The sequence below is a fragment of the Crotalus tigris genome, unplaced genomic scaffold (assembly GCF_016545835.1).
Source record: "Crotalus tigris isolate CLP2741 ecotype Arizona unplaced genomic scaffold, ASM1654583v1 scf7180000017546.9332058, whole genome shotgun sequence".
Lineage (NCBI taxonomy): Eukaryota > Metazoa > Chordata > Lepidosauria > Squamata > Viperidae > Crotalus > Crotalus tigris.
This window is the reverse complement of record NW_024096465.1, coordinates 7997957-8019097: the sequence shown is the minus strand read 5'-3', so window position 1 is coordinate 8019097 and position 21141 is coordinate 7997957. Positions and strand designations below refer to the sequence as shown.

The 21141-nt window shown below is 37.6% G+C and overlaps 1 protein-coding gene across 5 annotated transcripts in view; it reads right to left on the bottom strand.

Moving 5' to 3' along the window:
- The window catches only part of KCNK2 (potassium two pore domain channel subfamily K member 2), a 108866-nt gene that overhangs the window by 31091 nt on the left and 56634 nt on the right, over positions 1-21141 (bottom strand). The window lies entirely within an intron of this gene.

Sequence of the window (21141 nt, the reverse complement as noted above, 5' to 3'; positions counted from 1 at the left end):
TTCAGAGGCATACTTAGAAAATAAATTATTGGAACTTCCAGTCCAATGGTTTAGATGCCTTCTGGATCTAGGTCTTTATGTGGCCACATCTATACAGCAACTATTTTGTGAGAGTGCTCACGATATATCCTCAAACTACAAATATCCCCCCTGCCCCCCCTAAAATTTAGGGAATCACAGAGCTTTTGGATCAAAATTATCATATATGATCTTAGTATCGTGCTTACATCCATCTCCATTGTAACTTTTTAAATTGGAAACAGCAATAACCTATAATCTATTTCTTTTCATTTATCTTCAGTTGCTATATTGATCAAATCGGTTAAACTGGTACTTTGCCTTCACTATATAATCATATAGAGTGTTACTGAGATTGTTATCTGGTACTGTTATTTTGCTTTAACTTTTGTAAATGATTTTGTTTCTTTCATTTTGAAAACATGGTTTTATGATTTGAACTTCATTTAGCACCTATCCAGCATTTGCTGACTGAGCAGTTAGTTTACTCAGTCAGCAAATGCTGGATAAGTGCTAACTGAAGTTCAAATCCATTTTGGCTACACAGTATATACAGTAGTCTGTTTAATTTGGTGTGGTCCATCTCATAAAGTCTAAAATTCTTTTAGATTGTTATTTATTGTAAAAATTTGAATTTTTTTACAGAAGTGTATTAGTTTGTCTCCTGGTTCAACACATAAACCAAATCCAAAATTTTCGATTATTGTAGATGCTATTTTATTACCATACTTGGCATTCCAATCTCCTATAATTGACATGTCTTTCTTTGTTTTTGTGTTGATACAGTGCCACAATTTTCCATGAAACTGTTCAACTTCCACTTCTCCTTCATCTGAGATTCAAGCATAAACCAATTTGTAGACTGGCTTCACCTGAGCTTGAATTTTCTATCATTTTTAGTTGTATCCAAGTACCAAGTTTATTTTTTTATTAACAATGATGGCTCTTCCATTTCTTCTATAATGTTCTTGTCCATAATATATCTGATGCTTCTCCAACGTGAAGCAACCATTTCCTCTATTTCAGTTCACTACTTCTGTTCTGACAGCATTAGGTTTATCTTGGTTCATGATTCTGATATCCCTTGTACCAATGGTATGTTTATTTTGTCAACAATGAACTTTCTTTTTGCCTCTGGCCAGAGTAGTTCACTCAACACCTTCTGATCTTGGGAGCGTATCTTCTACTATCATGGGTGTCCATTCGCTTTTCTTGGCAGAATACTGAAGTGGGTTTTCATTTCTTTATTTAGTGGATCCTATTTACTCTGGTTCCTTCTCTACTATCTGCTAGGATGGGTGGCCCTGCTGGAAATGTACTTTGCTAACAGAGTACCTGATGGCATAACCACAAAGTAACAATCTATGAAGGAGTGCCTATTTGCACCTGAATAAGCCATTGCCTATTTACGATATAGGGCTTTAAATGGGATATTCGTCTCATTGTCCTCTGGTTTCATTAATAAATTAAAAACAGCAATAGGAAAATTGTTAGAATAACAGTATGATACAACATTAAAATAAACTAAAGGTTGGCAGTGGAATTGTTATCTAGAGAAGTGTTGGATTTTCCTTCAGGCTAGACAGCAGAGCAACCTGTCTGAGATTTTGTTTGTTTGTTTATTAAATTTTTATGCTGCCCGTCTGCCCTACAAGGTGACTCTGGGCAGCTTACAAGTTATAAAACAAGTAAAAAATAATTAAAGCATTAAAAATTAAAAACTACACAGATTAAAATATTAAAAACTGTACTAAATCCAAAACTATAGTGTCCCCAAAGAAATACATTGTTTCCCTTTGCCTATTCTTGAATCCATAACTTTTCTTTGAGGCCTGCCATTCTGTTGAGAGGGGGGACATTTGGGGATGGCTTTGCACTGTCCTGTTATTGTGCCCTTCCCCCATGGGATGGAATGTATCACCCTTATCTGAGAGATGGTTGCACTTGGAGCCAGAAGGAAACGAAAGCGAGAGAGACCTTGAAAGAACGGGCCAAAGAACCCAGTTACCAAAACACAATGCCACCTGTGGATTGGCTGGAATTCAAATGAACACTGGGGCTCTGGGGAGAGGAGTATTGAATATTGCTTTTAATATACTGCTTTTGCAGGTTTTCCTCAGACCTCACCTTCTTTTCCCTGCTATCACTTGCCCCCTAATAAAATTTCTTTTTGAGACAATGCCTGTTTCAAGAGTTCTGCTTTCTTGGGTGGCTTTGCTGAGGTAGGTCCTTACAGGGCCTCAGATCCACCAGCAAAGCCAGGTTTTAATACCCTTCTGGAAAGCCAAAAGGGAGAGGGCAGCTCTCACCTTTGGTAATAGAATGTTCCACAGTGGAAAAGGCTCTTCTCCTTGACCCCGCCTGCTTCAAATTTCTTAGCAAATGAGATCTGCAGCAGACTTGTCCCATTGTGGATAGATGGCGTCTCAGATACCTTGGATCCATGCCATGTAGGGCTTTAAAGGTAACAATCAACACCTTGAATTGGATCCAGAAGCAAACTGGTGGGCAATGCAGCTTTCATAGTAACATTGTTATAGGTACAGTCCTAGGAGCTCCCTGCAGCTTCTGAAAAGTCTTCAAGGGTAGCCTCATGTACACTGTATTGCAGCCAAGAGATGACTGGGACATGAGTGATCATGCATTGTGTCTCAGGATCCAGGTAAGGGCGCAACTGGTGCACAATGTGAAGTTGCACAAAGGCCTTCCTAGCCACAACTGCCACTTACTTTTCGAGCAGGAGTTGTGGGTCCAAGAGGTCCTATGAGAGAGATGCTTTTCTTTATACCATAAACTAAGAAGGAGATTTGACTCAATGGCCCAATGGTCATATTTACGTATTAATTGCATCAATAAATAGAATATTCCATGATAATTTTTATTTGGGTAAGAATATTATCATATAATGATCTACTTTTAATTCAATTTGTTATTCAGCAGATTTTCTTTCATTATGATTTGTACCCTTTTAGAATAATCTATGTATCAGTTTACAGGGAACTTTATTTTATTTTATTTTTTGCATTGGAACATTTCTAATAAACAGCATTCACGTGCCACTAGGTTTTGGAAAAACATCCAGAAATTGATCTGCGGAAATTTTTCATTTTCATTATTTCATATAATTGCCTCTTTTTCAATATACATATTATTTAATTTTCCGCAACTGGACCTAGTCTGATTTCAAGGGAAGGGGGCAGAAACTGGTGTCAGCAGCTCATATAGCAACAGTAGTCTTTCCTAGAAATCAGAATTAACATTATTTCCTAGAATTGCAGCCTGAAGTGAGCAGTAGTGATCCTTAATCAGCCTTTTCAAACAAAGGATTGCTTTTTGGTTGCATAACAGGTAAAAAGTGTTTAAATGAACAGGAATATAATAAAATATAACCTCATTTTTTATTTAAAACAACCTGGAATAAAGCATATTCTATGTCTGACTTAAATCAATTTTTAGTATGTTTTAAGTATTATAAATTTTTATATTTCAGCTCTTTATTTATCCAGTTACATTAAAGTAACTCCATGCTGTGATGTTATGTTATTGTAAAATAGGTAAATGTCCTCATATATTTTACATATTTGGGCAAGTGTTGGTATGAGGCTACTTTAGAAATATATTTACAAAGATGCTTACTTTGATTTATTGATATTACATATTATCTTACACTGCAATCCCAAGTGTAGTATATGGAGGTGCCATTAACTTGAATAAAAGACTTGAGGAATCTTGAACCATGATCCAGAGATCCAGCTACAGGTTGTCCTTGACTTACAACCACAATTGAGCCCAAAATTTATGTTGCTAACTGAGACATTTGTTAAGTGAGTTTTGTTCAATTTTATGACCTTTCTTGACACTGTTAAGTGAATCACTGCAGTTGTTAAATTAATCACACGGTTGTTACGTGAATCTGGCTTCCCCATTGACTTTGCTTGTCAGAAGGTCACAAAAGGAGATCACGTGACCCTGGGCCCCTGCAAATGTCATAAATATGAGTCAGTTGCAAAGCATCTGAATTTTGTTCACATGACCATCGGGATGCTCCAATGGTCATTAGTGTGGAAAATCATCATATGTCACTTTTTCCAGTGCCATTATAACTTCAAATGGTCTCTAAATTAACTGTTGTAAATTGACTATCTGTATAAGGTCTTTGTTGTGATTACTCTTAGCTGATGAGAGAGCTGGTAATTTATTTGCTACTCATGTTGCTAACTAGAAAGAAATCATAACACAGCCATGAATGTAGCATTCCGCTACTTGGCTCACTTGGGAGAACTTACCATATCTAAAATTCCCTGTGATTACATACAACTGCCAAATGTATTATACATCACCTGATTATATTATTTCAATTATTCATACCTTCTGAATGATAAGCATTTATTTTAGTCATCTAACATCTCCAGATAGTATTTCTTATCACAGAGCCATTCAGAAATATTTCCCCATTCTTATTAATCTCTTACTATACCTTTGTGATTGGTTAACTGCTTCTCAGTATATCCAGTACAGAATTTTAGGAAACCTAGAGTTGTCCTAAGTATTTCTTGAGATAGGCAGGGACTATTTAATGACTTTATTAGGACTCTCATATGTGGCCTGCAGAAATGATCACTAGATCAGGGCTTTTCAACCAGTGGTACTGGTACCACCTGGCAGGTGGTACGCGACCATCCTAGAAAAGTGGTAGCGGAGGAGGGGAATAAGCCTGAGCGAGAGATGGCTGGAGCTGCAGGGCTGTCAGGGCTCAGCAGAAGCGCCAGAATCAGTGCCGCTTTCCAGCTGATCTTCTTCGGGGCTGTCATGGCTCAGTGGAAGCGCCAGAATCAACGCCAGGCTCAAGCTGGAGCTCTGCAGTGATCCTGGTGCTTCTGCTGAGTCCAGAAGAAGCGCCAATCAGCTAGAACGTTGCAGCATCTCCAGGGTCTTGTGATTTACATTCAAATGTTTGGCAACTGATTCATATTTATGATGGTCGCAGTGTCCCAGGGTCATGTAAAGTGATCAAAACCTGCTGCAACCACCCAGCAGACGGGGGGAATAAAAACCAAACACCCCCCACCCCACCCTCGCTGCCAATCCTCAACAGAAATGCTCACAACAATGAAAACCTCGGACAGGAGGAAGAGCGCCGCCGGACGGGCAGGTAGTTGTCTTGCTCGGCTGTGGCTTGGGGGGCACTTTTTTCAGTGCCATTGTAACTTCCAACAGTCACTAAGTGAACTGTTGTAAGTTGAGGACTACCTGCACTTTATCACTTTTTTTCCTTTTTTGGGGGGGTCGTCAAGTTTTTGACACCTTGCTAGGCGACTGGTGGTACTTGGATATTGCCATATCCTAAAAGTGGTACAATGGGTGAAAAGATTGAAAAGCCCTGCATATAGGCATATAAAACTAACTCTTTGCTGATTTCTGCTGGTCTTTGAGATTTTTGCAAAGTCTGATAATTCTACACTTTATCAAAGACTACTTGCATTAGAGTATTTTGGCAGTGGCATTCATTGTATGTCTGTCAAAAAAAGAGGTAGGTGGCAAAGGAACATTCCAATATTAAGTCTCTCCCTCCTCCGTTGGTATATGTGATGTCAATTTGCAGCGTAACATGTTCTTTGCAATTAAATTTGCTTGTTAATTATAAGTGTTAACCATTAAAACAGAGCTGGAGTTAAGGACTTCTATTCAGTAAAGTATGAAAAAATGCGATTTCAATATAAGAGCTATTGTAATCCAAAGGCCACACAATTTCAGCACCAACGCTTATTAAAGAGGAATAGAATGACATTTCTAAAAGAAAATGGGTAACTCTGGTTATTTGTGAGAAGTTCTCCTAACTCAGTTTTAGGAATAGCAAAATGTTTGTGCTGTATTCCTGTAATGAAATAAATGGTTATACATTTAAAACACAGGTGTCCTTCAGACAATGCAAAACAAATCACAATTTTTAAAAAACATATTGTCTCTAATATTTAACTTTATATTAATTTATGCTCCAATAAAATTTTAACAACCTAGATATTTTGACTCTACAATGTCATGATTTGTCAGGACACCTCTAGATTTTCTTCTTTACTTCCATCATAACCTATTTTAATTAATCCAGATACAGAAAAATATAATATATACTGCAGAATTTATATTTCCTAAATATAGCAAACTACTGGCCATATGATCACATTTAAAGGATATGGACTGCAGCATTTGATAAGCAGAAATATTTGGTTGTCAGAAACAAACTGCTCTGTTACCAAAATCTTATTCTTTTTATATACTGACAATACAACTGAATTTTGTCTGGTTATAAGAACACATCTTTGTTCAAAGGTCAAGGACACTTTTTTCATTAAGGAAACAGGACCTTAATACTTCCTGTAAATCATTAAAGCACAGGAAAATTAGAGAAAGAGCAACAGTAATGGAAGACAGTAATAGTAAATTTTAATGACTTCTAAATGGCATCAATGTGTAAAGCAGAAGAGGGCAAGAAAATAAAGGTTATATGACATGATGCCATCAATCCTTAAAAGTTTAGTTATGAACGTCGCATTTTAATTACTCTGTTAAAGTAGAAAATAGTTGAAATCTGTCACTTTAAAATGCTTTTTATTTTACATTATGAACGCTGAAACCATTCTCACATCAAATCAATTTGCAATATCATCGCAATTATCAATGCAATCAAATTCAAAAAATATGTTTACCCAGACCTAATAAAAGGAAACACAGCAAAAAATAGGTCTGTGAAGAACTTTGGATTCAAAGGCAAAAAGAGTGTGTGGGGAAACATAAGTATATCCAAGAGTAGCTCTTGTACTTTTTAAGAACAGCTTTGTCCTGCCACTCAATCCCTGAAAAAGTTGTGGGTCAAATCGTCCATAGCAGGTGGGAAGAGAAATGAAATGCAAAAAAATGTGATCACTGTTTCTCTATATAGGGCTTGTTCTTGAATCATAGCAGTTGTTGCATTTGCTCATCTATTGCTGATCTATAGTTTCTGCATTTCTTGTGGATCTGTGTTTCTCAACCTCAGCAAGTTTAAGATGGCTGGACTTCAACTCCCAGAATTCCCCAACCAGCATGCTGGGTAGGGAATGCTGAGACTTGAAATCCATACATTTAAAACTTGCTGCAGTTGAGAAATACTGGTTTAAATGGTTCATTCCTGTCTATAATGAAGCCTGACACTTATTTGAAAATTGTTTGCTCAAGTATTTACTTTTTACTTGTTTCTTTGCAGGCTGACATGGAAATCAAATGTTCCTAAGTATTTACTGGCGTTATTGTGATCATTAATATTATCCGCATAAGCTACTGTAGTTATCTGACAATACACTTGCAGAACAATTTATCTTCACATGAACCATATTTTGTCAATCATAAATTTGGTAAGCCACCCAAGGATATGACTCATATCCCAAAGTGGCTAACATCCCAGAATAGAAAAACTTGCCAGAAAATGGTATCATTGATATTCTCAATGGCCAGGACCCTGGTTCAAAGAAGAATCAAGTATTTGAGATTGAGGGGTGAGGAACAGTATATTGAAGGTCCTCCCATGATGTTTTCTTATGACTTCCCCAGAACCCCATTCCCTTTTTGAGCTCTCTTGTTTAAATAGCTGGCATACAGCAAATTTTCTAAGATTATTCAAGTGCAATTAAACTGTCCATAGTGGAGTGACAATACTTTTGATATACCACAAGAAGTGAGAACTATTTATTTTTGTTCTATCTCTATCTCTTGAAGACATTAGCGTAGTGTACACAGAATCCAAACTGCAGAAAAATTAGAATATATGAGAATTAAATTTTTATAATCTTGCAAAATTCTTCTCTTGGAGGTTCACACCAGCTAAGCTGAAAAATTTGCATAAAAATACCTATGCCAGTTTATCTCAAATACATCTTCACTAGGTGGAATGGAATTTACTTTTAGAAAGAGTCTGCTGCTGAAAACAAATAACTGTTAAATTCCACAGAAGTGTGCACAAGCCACCCTTAAGCTCTTTGGGAAAGTAGCAGGATAATAAATAAATAAACACTCAAACATCAAAAACTATCATCATTTTTCAAAAGACAGGTCTAGAGGTGTCTTGTTTTATTCATAATTTCTAATGCAAGTTTCCAGTCATGCTTAACCAGATCTCAAAATACCAATATAATCTCTATGGATGAAGGACCCAACACTGTAGAACAGGGGTGTCAAACTGACAGCCCATGAGCCGGATTTGTCACTGCAGGCCACGCCCACCCCGGCTCCACAAAGGCAAAAAAGTCACGATATGTCACATGACATGATCGAGTTTGACACCTGTGCTGTAGGAAAATGCTACTGTATCATTGGAATTTATCTATCAGAAATTTATGCACTGAATTTTCCAGTCCACCTTAAAATAGTTCTGTCAATTAAAGAATAGCAGTAGATACCACAGTAATATTAACAAATTAACATAAATTGAATAATTTGAAAGACCTATTATTCTGAACTTCTTTGAAGCAAATAAAATAAAACTATTATGTTGAAAACAGAACAACAGTAAATTTTAACAGTGATGCAAATCAGAGAGATATTCTCCAAAACAATCCCATCTCTTAGATACCACTAGCACAACAGCATATGGTTGAACTACAAATAGCTGTATAAAATAAGAGTGACAAGAATATGAGCTTCAGGGGGGCATGTTTCCTTCATTACACATCCTAAGCATCTATTATATGAAGTTAAGTGACCTGATGGCACTGCATTTACTTCAAACAAAATGACAGTGGGATAATAATTTTCCAGTGCTAAAAAGAGATTGCTGGTAAAAGGGGGAAAGAAAACCTGGCCCTTGTTAGACAAGAACATTTATGCTTCTCAGAAAAGTAATACAAATGTTCTTCATTAAAGAAAACAATGAAGAGAGATTATCATTTGTCCATGAAGTCTATCTAGACTTTCACTTAATTCAGAAAAAAACCTATTTACACTATTTGAGGGTTACAAGATTTGATGACACTTTATCCAATGCTTGCAGGAAAAACCTTAACCAATTTAAGCATATATACATATATGACTTCTGTTGTATATTTATTGGTCTTTGCTTTAATAATTTTCACTTGAAAATTCCATATGTTATTAATTCACCAATTTATGTAATAATAAGTTTATATACATCACTGATTTGGTTTAAATAAACAGTATTTTTATGCTGAACTCTGTGCATGCAACCTGTATGCTATATACTCTGTCAATTCCTTAACCCCTTAACTATGTGACTTAAAGTATATTCTGTACCCAATAAATATTTGTGAGTTTCCTGCTATTTATTAATAATGATTCTTTACTCCTTTCCATAAGGTGACCAACTGTCCTCCTTTAGGGAGGACAGTCCTCCTTTTGTAAGTTTTGTCCTCCCTCGAAAAGTGTCCTCCTACATGTCCTCCTTTTCGATATTTGAAGACTAATCTGCAGGGCTTTTTTTTTCTCATAGAACGCTCAGAATGGCATTCCGGCATCTTTTTTTTAATGTTTTTTTTTCAACTTTTGCATGAGCTATGCTACTCCCCCTATTGGCTTTTGAAAGCCAATAGGAATTGCTGCTGAGCACACCAAAACACCCAGCCGGCAAACTTTGCACATGTAAGTTGTCTGCAGCGAAGGCGAATTGGCAGGAATTTTGTACCCCTCCCTGCTACCCAACTACACTATCTCCTAGTTAGTCCCAAAGATACCTGGAGGAGACTGGAGTGGCGACGCCACGGTAACTTTCTCTTGACCTTCAGCCCTGCTAGGGCAATAATGGCTGCAGAAGCAGGGGCGGCAGGATTGCTGCGGGTGGGGTGTGAGGGGCGGCAGCGACTGGCTGCCCCCTGTTCTGTGGAAGCCGCAGGGCCTGCTCTACACAGGGCTGTGCAGGATGGGTGGTGGTGCTGGTGGGGCGGCTGCAGGCGGGGTATGTTGATGGCGGGCTGCCCCCCCGGGGCCAGAGCCGGCATGACTGGTGCTTTGGGAGCCGTGGGGCCCACTCTGCATTTATCATATTATAGTGTATTCTGTATTATTGTTGCACTGAATAAAATGTTTCTTTTATGTACGATATTTTTTCTTCAATTTATTTGTGTCCTCTTTTTCATTGTAAAAAAGTTGGTCACCTTACTTTCCAGCAGTCAGAACTGAAACGACTGCCAAAACAAGGCCACTGAGAAATCAGAGGGTAGTATGAATCTATTCAAAAGATCTCTATAGTTTGCAAAAGTACAAATATGTTTTTTAAAAAGCAATGCCCCAGTGATGAGTATCATTTAGAAAAATAAAACAGAATACAGGAGTTGGAGATATATCCTCTCAGAAGGGAAAGGCTAGCTAGAATACTGTCACAAGTCCCTTTTGTAGACAGTAATTAATAATTAGCACTTGTACTATTGGCTGCTTCATAATGAAATGAACCGGAAATAACACCCATGTGCCTTAATTACTACAATACATAAACAGCACATCTTTAGTCTTTTCCTAGTAAATGATACAACACAAGATCCTTATGAGAAAAGGATAAAACAGGATATAAAGATGAGACAGAATTGTCAGTGTTTTATTAGTATCTAAATGCATGGGTACAATGTCTATATTTCTGTATGGTTATAATAATGCAGCTGCTCCCTAAATAATGCAGCTATTTTGAGTTGCTTAAAGAGAGAAATATCTCTTCCACTCAACCTTTTCAGCATTAGTATATGGTCTTCATAATACTCGTGTCTATAAGATTCAATTCCATTCTTATCAGTACCACCCTTTCTCCCTACCAGATCCAGCACCACTGAGTTCTTAGGAAGAAGATTGCCATCTAAAGTGCTGGGCAAGCTCACTACTCCCACAGCCAAATAACTTATTCATGTAAAGCACAAAAGTAGTCTATTTTTAAAGACTCCTTCAATTAAGACAACAGTTTTGCAACCATTGAAACACTTAGAATGTACTTAAATTTGCACCTTTCAATAATTTGACAACAGTTCAAGACCTTGAAAATGTAATGAAAAATTAATGATATGGAGCATAAGGTAAATGTAAATATTCTTCATGTTACCAGTCTTATCTGACCCAGCAAAACTGAAAGTTATTATTTTTCACTTCCCTTTTTCATTTACTTTCAATTTAAAAGCCTTGAATTCCAATTTTTGGAGTTATGAATTGGAGTAAATGAATTGTAGGGGCAGAGGAAGAAAATAATATTTTAAATTAAGTTTGCTAAATATTTTTTTCAGGGCATGAAAATATAACAAGGGATGTTCCAAAAATAATGTCTGAGTAAAAGTTCTAAACTTAATAGAAGCATTGATTCTGAACTTTCAATCAAATGCCAGTACAATTTCAGACAAGGCTTCAAAAATATATTTTTATAAAGCTAAAATATTACTCCTCCTATTTCAATCAGAAATATTATGAGAAGTCCACTTGTATGGGTGAGAAATTTGGGGTGGGCAGTCCAGACCATTTCCAACAGCTCTCTTTCCAGTCTGCTCACACCTGCTCCTGCCTACAAAGGCAGTTGGGCATCTCATTTTATGCTGCCTGACAAGGAGAGAAGATCTCTGCTCTACAGCTAGCATAGAAAGCAGCATATTGGCATAAGATTTGAGCACTTCAGCTGTCATTACTTGTTAAATGTTTTTATTATAAGCTGTTTTGTCAGCACCTTATAAAAGTCATATCACTGTGCCCTACTTACCACATCAGTTTGTCAGTTTGGGCTGCAGTTGTTAAGTGAACCACTAACAGTTGTTAAGCATGAAACCATGTGGTTGCAACTTAAAACTTACTGCTGGCTTCCTCTTTGACTTTGCTTGTCAGAACCCAACTGTGAAGGTTCAAATGGTGATCATGTGACTGTGGGATGTTGAGACCATCGTAAATGCACATTGGCTGCCAAACTCCAAGTCATGTGAATATGGGATGCTATGATGGAGTAGTTGTAAGTTTCCTTGTTCTGTCATCACTTCAAAAGGTCACTAAACTAATGGTTAGTAAGCAAGGATTACCTGCACTGTGGGGGAATTCTCCAGAAGATATTGTCACCCTCAAATCAGCTAATAATTTTTTCCTAGCCTTTAGAATTAAATGCTTGCCTGAAAAGCAATCTAAATCCCATCATTTGGGAGGGGATATGGCTGATTCCTAGGTGCTATATTTAGAGCAATAAAGGTTTGGGAAAGTGTTTGTGTTAGCCTAATGGCCATTCATTTATTTTCAAGGCATGAAAACCCTGAACCTGTATTAAAACAGAAGGATAGGGGTGACATGATAGCACTGTTCCAATAACTCAGGGATTGCGACAAAGAAGATGGAGTCAAGCTATCCTCCAAAGTACCTGAATGCAGAATAAGAAGCAATGGATGGAAACTAATGAAAGAGAGAAGCAACCTAGAAATAAGGAGAAATTTCCTGCCAATTAGAACGATTAATCAATGGAACAACCTGCCTCCAGAAGTTATGAATGTTCCAACACTGGAAGTTTTCAAGAAGACACTGGACAAACGTTTGTCTGAAATGGTATAGGTTTTCCTGCCTGAGCAGGCGGTTGGACTAGAAGACCTCCACGTCCCTTCCAACTCTGTTGTTGTTGTTGTTGTTGTTGTTGTTGTTGTTGTTGTTATTAAAATAGCTAAGAACTGAGTTGAATTCCCAGTTGTGTTGACAAAACAAGCATGGAAGCATGATACTCTATTAAGTCAAGAAAGAGCAAAGTTAAAAATGTTGAGAATTGAGAAAATGAGTAAAGCCTCATGTAATATTAACCTTACTGCCTCAAAAGAGTTGATAGGCAGAAAGTTTAAAAAGATGATAAATTTCACGAGTCAGCTCTTTGTGTCAATGTCATAAAAGCTATCACTGCAATCCCCAAACATCTCTGCATTTTCCAAATAAAATTGTTAAAAGTGAGGTTGCAACATTGTATATTGACTGAAAAATCCCCCAAACCAAAAAACCCCACAAACCCATATTGATTAAATAGCTAAGGTGCAGGCCTTGAAACCAGGAAACTGGCTGGGTAGCCTTGGGCTAAGCACTGTGTCAGCCCAACCCAGGGTTGAGTTTTATGTTCCCTGCCTTATAAAAATAATAAAAGTAGGAGATACATAAAATAATAGACAGTCAGACAGGAGAGAGAGAGAGAGAGAGAGAGAGAGAGAGAGAGAGAGAGAGAGAGAGAGAGAGAGAGAGAGAGAGAGCAACAGAAGAGCCTTTGAAGTGTTTAAAAATCCCTGAAATAATGATGATGATGATGATGATTGTAATAATAATAAAAGTTGGAATGGACTTTGGAGGTCATCTAGTCCAACCCCCTGCTCAGGCAGGAAACCCTATACCATTTCAGACAAATGGATGTCCAATCTCTTCTTAAAGACTTCCAGTGTTGGAGCATTCACCCCTTCTGGAGGCACGTTGTTCCACTGATTAATTATTCTAATTGTCAGGAAGTTTGTCCTTAGTTCTAGGTTCCGTCTCTCTTTCCATCCATTGCTTCTTGTCTTGCCTTCAGGTGCTTTGGAGAATAGCTTGACTCCCTCTTCTTTGTGGAACACTGCTCTCCTTCTCTTCATTAAACTAGACATACCCAATTCCAGCAACCATTCTTGTAAGTTTTAGCCTCCAGTCCCCTAATCATCTTTGTTGCTCTTCTCTGAACTCCTAGAGTCTCAACATCTTTTTTACAACCTGGTGACCAAAATTGGATGCAGTATTCCAAGTGTTGCCTTATCAAGGCATTGTAAAGTGGCGTTAACACTTCATGTGATCTTGATTCTATCCCTCTGTTAATGCAGCCTAGCGCTGTGTTGGTTTTTTTGGCAGCTGCAGCACACTGCTGGCTCATATTTAAGTGATTGTCCAATAGGACTCCAAGATCCCTCTCACAGTTACTACGATTGAGCAAGGTACCTCTTAACTATATCTGTGCAGTACTTTGGAGCCAATTATTTTTCCGCAAATGTAAGACTGCTTTGATGGTAACTGAATTATGTGCACAAACCTTTACAGAGTTCTAAAAATATTATTTGCAGATATGAAATAGTGCCATGCAGTCACTAGGAGTAGAAAATGACTGGATGGCACATAGTCAATCAATCTGCTATGAATATGTATAGTCAAGTTTTCCATTTTCATGTATTCACCAATTATATGACAAGGTTTCTGTTTTCCAGTGTGATGCTAGATTTATTATTGTTACTATCAGCACACATCCCAATAAATCGTGCTTTTTCATTTATTGTTTGGGATCACACCTGATAAAATATTTGTGATCTTAATTTTTATTTTAGAATTTTCTGGAAGTTTTGCCATATTACTTCCTAGTATTTTTGAATCGTTTTTCATAAAGCAAAATTTCAAGTTATATTAACCATAGCAGAGTTGTTAAACAATTCCTTCTGTGTATTTAGTCTATTTCTTGAGTCCAGATGCATCACATCTTTCTTACTATAAGTGTGCTTGAAATAAAAGCATTTGAAAAAAATGTCAAATGTTTAACAGATTTCCTATTATATGTTTTTCAGATTCTTCTTCTCTTTTGTTTCCTTGTATAATACATGGATATCTACGAACTCCATTGTCTAAGTCTGCTCCTTTTATACTTGATATGTAGCTATTAGAACTATGTGAGTTTCATATAACTCTTATAAGATCATTACAATCTTTTTTAAACAAATTGTTAAATATTAGTACAGTTGGTCATACAAGTCTGTCAGATGTTTAGAGTGGATCTGGCATTTTTATCCATGTATTGAATCTGTCCCACAGACCTGGGATAGATAGATATTGGAGTTTAAAGATATAGTTGCAGGATATAAGCTACACCAAATAAAGCTGCCTTTTGCAATTGTCTAACAGTGATTTTGTCAATATTGGTGGTATTCCAATGGTGCTCCAGATGTTTTTGAATTGCACTCAAGGCACCTATTACTATTGTTATTATCTTTATTTCTTTGGCCACATTCTTCTATTTGCAAGTTTTTGCATTTTCTGATTTTCTCCAGTTCTTTCTCTTTTCTTTTACTGTGTCCAGATACTACTACAGTTTGGGGTGTTATGTGGCTTGTATTTGTCTGTTTGAATTATAAAGTCCCAGAGCACTTTGGTTTCTTCATTTTCTATTACTTTTTCTACTTTATGGTTCCACCAGTTCTTGCTTTTATGGAAATGGTATTTCTCACAGATATTCCAATGCACTATTGTTGTCGTTTGTAATCAATGTTTGTGATCTTCTTGCAACAACTAACCACATCCTCTACTATCGAGGTCTAATTGTATTGTTTTTTAAAGCTATTTATTATTCTTTTGAAATCCAGAGTTACTGAATATTAAATGAATCCTATGAACCCAAACTTTTTTGCAATCATGTTGTTCCTCTCACTGAGGTTTTCATGTCCCAGCTAGTGTTAGATGCCACGTATGTTGGATTTTATGTTCTCTTTGATAGAACAATTTGAAAATAGAGGCACTCTGTTATTTCCTTAGCAGGAACAGATCATTCTGGTAATTCTTACATTGACAGCTGACATAATCTTCTGATGGTATGGTCTAGTTACTTCAAAAACCTAGATTGCTTCCTGAATGTGTTTGAGGGATTTCTCACATTATTTGTCGGTGATGCTATCAATGCCCTAGCAGATCTATTTAATGAAGAAATGACAGAGAAGTTGATACTAGTTCTTCTTGCCATAAAAAAATATGCTTATTAATTTATGAAATGTATCCTCACATTTCTTTGTGTATCCAAGTTATAGAATACGAATTCCATAATGTAGAAAAGAGCAACCAATAAGATAGAGGGTTGGAGCAGTTTCTCAAGAAATAAAGGGGGGGGGTGGAGGGACCACTCAGAGCAAAGATAGGTAAGAGATTTTAAAAACTAGTGGCATAAAAAAAAGCATGAGTGGGATGAAAAATGTTAGATTTTCAACTCAGTTTTGCAACTCATCTGTTGAAACAAAATGCTCAGAAATTAATGATTGATTGAAGGAAATACATCTTTACACAATTCATAGTTCATCTATGGAGTTTATGGACCACATATATGAATATTGAATACCAATTCAGTTGGTTTTAAAAAAAAGAATCTCAAGCAATGTGTCATAAATATTGAATATTGGGGAATAACTGAGGAAAAGGGCGATTTTTCTACGTTTGCAAGCTCTCTAGCGCATCTGTTAAATATCCCGTGACAGAGTGTGCTAGACTAAATGAGCTATAAATCTGACCCAGCAGGGGTCTTCTTATTCTGTTATGTAGAGGGAAAATAAAATATAAACCAAGGAACTAATGTAAATGTAATTTTAAAAAGCTACAAAGAGAGACAATTACATTAAACTTTAAATATAAAATAATCACTAAGGCTCTTCACAATAGCCATTGTTATTATAGTTTATCCTCACTCAACAACCACTCATTCAGCAATTCCTTGAAATTATGATAAATTGTAGGACCGCCAAGTCACACAACTGCAAATTAAGCGTTCAGTGCCAAGCTCCCAATTACACTGTTATAGCATCCCATTTGTGGAAAAGCTAGCAGAAGGTTCCAAATAGTGACCATGTTACATTATTGCTTGTAGACTTGCAGAGATTACAGATAAAAGTATCAAGACAGGATACCTAATTCAAATGTACAGAATCAAACTTCTTTAATTTCTCATTCAGCATTTTCATGCTACTCTTTTAAAAGTTGAAAATTAAAGTTTAGAAAATGGAGTACCCTAGGATAATGAAATATTTCCCCTTGATTCTTACATAAAATGTCTCTATTGAATTTGTGTTTATTATTTTCCATCATCTGCCAGTTTGTCTATGTAGAACCTAGAAAGCAGTACTTGAAAGTAAAACATCAGTGTAGCGGAGTTTTGGGTGACAATGGGGCCAGCTGAGAGGCTTTGCAGGAGCCCTGCCGATTAGGCAGGAAGATGAGGAGCTCCGGCAGCTGCCATGGGTCTGGCGTTAGGGTATGGCTCAGAGGAGGGAAGAAAAAGGAGAAGGAAGCTGATAGAAGGGAGGAAGAGAGAAGGCTTGGTGGAACTTGCCGTTCTGAACCAGCTGATCGAAAAGAGAGTAAGAAACTGGGGTTTTCGCGTTTGCTTTTTTTGCTTTTTTTGCTTCGTTACAGGCAAGCCGGATGAAAGGGGGAAGGATAGAGAGAGTGAGAGTAATTGCTGGAGCTGTTTGCTTGAAGCAGTCCAGGCAGGGAGAGATAGAGGGTGAGAGTAGTTGCTGGAGCCATTTGCTGGAAGCAGGCCAGGCAGAGAGATTGCTTATCGGAGCTGTTTGCCTGAAGCAGGCCAGAGAGAGAGAGAGAGGGTGAGAGTGGCTGGTTGGAGCTGTTTGCTTGAAGCAGGCCAGGCAGAGAGAGAGAGAGAAAGAGAGGGTGAGAGTGGCTGGTTGAAGCTGTTTGCTTCAAGCAGACCAGGGAGAGGGGGGAGGAAGGGAGGGGCAAGGTGAAGTTTTATTGTTTCTTTCTCTTTCGTTGTGGGCAGGCCAGACAAAAAAAGGAACAGAGGGTAGTTTAGGGAGTTTTAATTCCTTTCCTTCATTGGAGTAAGTTAGGCAGAGGGAGAGTTAGAGAAGAGTTTGACATACGTCTTTTAGTGGGAGGTAAGGGGTTTTTTTTTCTTTATAGGATCAGCTGGGGGAGATAAAAAGGGATTACATGGAGTGAGGTCAGAGAGGGATAAGGAGAGCGGACAAGAGAGGCCTCTGCTAGCACCAGAGATTGGTTGCCAGCATTCTGGGTAAGTTGTTGGTCATCAAAGATGGATTAATATCATTCTGGGCAAGTTGTTGCCACCAGAGAGTGGTTGCCATTGTTTTAGGCAAGTTGCTGTCACCAGAGACTAACTGCCATCATTCTAGGCAGGTTGTTGACACCAGAGTCTGGCTACCATTGCTTTAGGCAAGTTGCTGTCACAGAGACTGTCACTGACCACCATCGTTCTAGGCAAGTTGCCGTCACCAGAGGCTGATTAACAACATTCTGGGCAAGTTGTTGTCATTAGAGAGTGACTACCATCTTCCCTGTAAGCTCTTATTGCCTGAGATCAACTATCATCATCCCAAGTGAGTCACCATCACGAGAGAATGACCATCACCGCCCCATGTGTGTGGCTGCCATTTGTGACTGAATACCACCATGTTACAGGCCCTGTTAGGCAGAGGCACCAATGTGAGAGATCTCTTTGGGCTGGTAGCCACTTGGAGCGGAGTTTGTCAGGGCCTGGACTTAAGCAGTCCAAAGGGGGTGGTGCTACATCAGTCTCAAAGGAAACCTGCATCACATTAGCTTCAGATTTCCATTTTATCTACAATCTCCCAATTATAACTGAACATTCCTGCTTTTTATAGTTATTGTGATACTAAAGTTTAGCAGCTAAGCTTGAGGATGTTTGAAGGCCACAGGTTCATTCTTTTATTACAAAAAAATAATGGAGTAGAAACTCCCATTAACGCTCAGATTTGAAAAAGGCAGACTACTCATAAGTTATATACATTTCTTTTATTTTTGGTGGGGTGGTTACAAATGCTTGTTTATTAAAGATATTGATACACTTTTTTTAGAAAGGCAGATTAGAGTTATTGAAAATAATGATAGGCATTCTTAAATTTATGAATTTCTCAATCAAGATGAGTTTAAACTATCTATGGCAACTTTTTTCAACCTAATGTCCTTCAGTTTTGTCACAACTGTGGCAGTTGCAGTACAAGCTCTGAGGTGCACAGGCTGAGAAAGGCTCTCTTTTTCCTCTAAAATCTATTATCTGAATTTCTATATTATTTTCATCTTTAAAAAGTATGCTAAGAACTGATCAATATATTCAGGAAAACTACAAAACAAAACATGAGATTTTGACTTGCAATCTCCTGTAGTAATGCAAATCAAGACAAGTCCTGGTCATTCACTCATTAATACTATCAATCTACTTGTGCTACCAAACTCATAGTATGTAGCCTGTACATGTCTCCTGAAAAAATCTTTCAGCTACTGTTTTTTTATATATATTGAATTATAGAGTAAAATACAAAATACAAAGCAAATAGAAGGACACAGTGGGGAACAATCAGCTGCTATTTCAACAAATTTCTGCTTTATTTTCTTTTGGAGCTCTCAAATTAATACACTTTTTGATAGCAAATTTATTATGCTTTCAAACTTCTGGATGTACTACATATGTAATTGTATACATGCAAAAAACTTATGTTAGTAGCCAAGAATACATTATTCACTTTTTGACAAATATTCTAAAAATGGGGAAATTTTGCTTCTAAAAAAATAAAATTCAACTCATAAGCCTTATGTGAAGGAGAGAGTCTGGAAAATGCAGAATTAATTTATAGCTGTAATGATCCCAGCAAAAATGAAGGCTTGTCTCCACAGCTTCATCTGAAATTAACTTGGTATTTATTATTAAATGTTTGTTTGCCAACTTTTTCTTTCATATAAAAAGCTTTAGGACTACTGCTTTTATTAAAATAATTATACGTGAAATTAAATCAGGCACTTTTCAGGCACTTTCCTGGAAATAAGCAGTGCACAACACCATTGGCATTTCTTACAAGTGAAATTAGAATACAGAATAATATAATTGGAAGGGACCTTAGAGATCTTCTAGTCCAGTGTTTCTCAACCTTGACAATTTTAAGGCATGTGGACTTCAACTCCTAGAATTCCACAGCCAGCATTGCTGGCTGTGGAATTCTGGGAGTTGAAGTCCACATGCCTTAAAATTGTCAAGGTTGAGAAACACTGTTCTAGTCCAATCTCCTACTCAAGCGGGAGACATTATGCAATTTCAGACAAATGACTGCCCAATCTCTTCTTAAAAGCTCCAGTATGAAGCACCCATAACCTCTGAAGGCAAGCTGTTCTACTGATTAATTGTTGTAATTATCTGGAAATTTATCCTTATTTCTAGGTTGGAACTCTGCTAGATTAGTTTCCGTCCATTGCTTCTTGTCCTGCCTTTAGGTGCTTTGGAAAATAGGTTGACCCCCGCTTTTTTATGGCAGCCTCTTAGATATTTGTTGTTAATTGCGAAGTCGTGTCCGACCCATCGCGACCCCATGGACAACGTTCCTCCAGGTCTTCCTGTCCTCTACCATCTTCTGGAGTCCATTTAAATTCACACCTACTGCTTCAGTGACTCCATCCAGCCATCTCATTCTCTGTCGTCCCCTTCTTCTATTGCCCTCAATCTTTCCCAGCATTAGGCTCTTCTCCAGTGAATCCTTCCTTCTCATTAGGTGGCCAAAGTACTTGAGTTTCAACTTCAGGATCTGGCCTTCTAAGGAGCAGTCGGGGTTGATCTCTTCTAGGACTGACCGGTTTGAACGCCTTGCAGTCCAAGGGACTCGCAGGAGTCTTCTCCAGCACCATAGTTCAAAGGCCTCAATTCTTTTGCACTCAGCCTTTCTTATGGTCCAACTTTCACAGCCATACATTGCAACTGGGAAAACCATGGCCTGGACTATACGCACTTTTGTTGGCAGGTGATGTCTCTGCTTTTTAGTATGCTGTCTAGATTTGCCATAGCTTTCCTCCCCAGGAGCAAGCGTCTTTTAATTTCTTGGCTGCAGTCCCCATCTGAGGTGATCTTGGAGCCCAGAAAAATAAAATCTGTCACTACCTCCATTTCTTCCCCATCTATTTGCCAGGAATTGAGAGGGCCGGATGCCATGATTTTGGTTTTCTTAATGTTGAGTTTCAAGCCAACTTTTGCACTCTCCTTCTTCACCCGCATCAAGAGGCTCTTTAGTTCCTCTTCACTTTCTGCCATCAGAGTGGTATCATCTGCATATCTTAGGTTGTTGATATTTCTCCCAGCAATCTTAATTCCAACTTTTGATTCATCTTAGATATTAGAAGCATGCTATCATACCATCTCTAGTCCTTCTTTTCATTAAATTAGGCATTCCAGCCAAAATAAAATCAATATTATGCCCTATTTATTTTAATGGGAGGATAAAGGAGATAATGTATTCTCCCACTGAAAGTAGTAAAATGAAAGCAGTTAAATTTGGGGCATTGTTCCTAACCAGACTTTATTTCTCATGGATTAATACAAATTTATTCACTCTACTCATCAGGGTAAGTTTCCTTCTTACA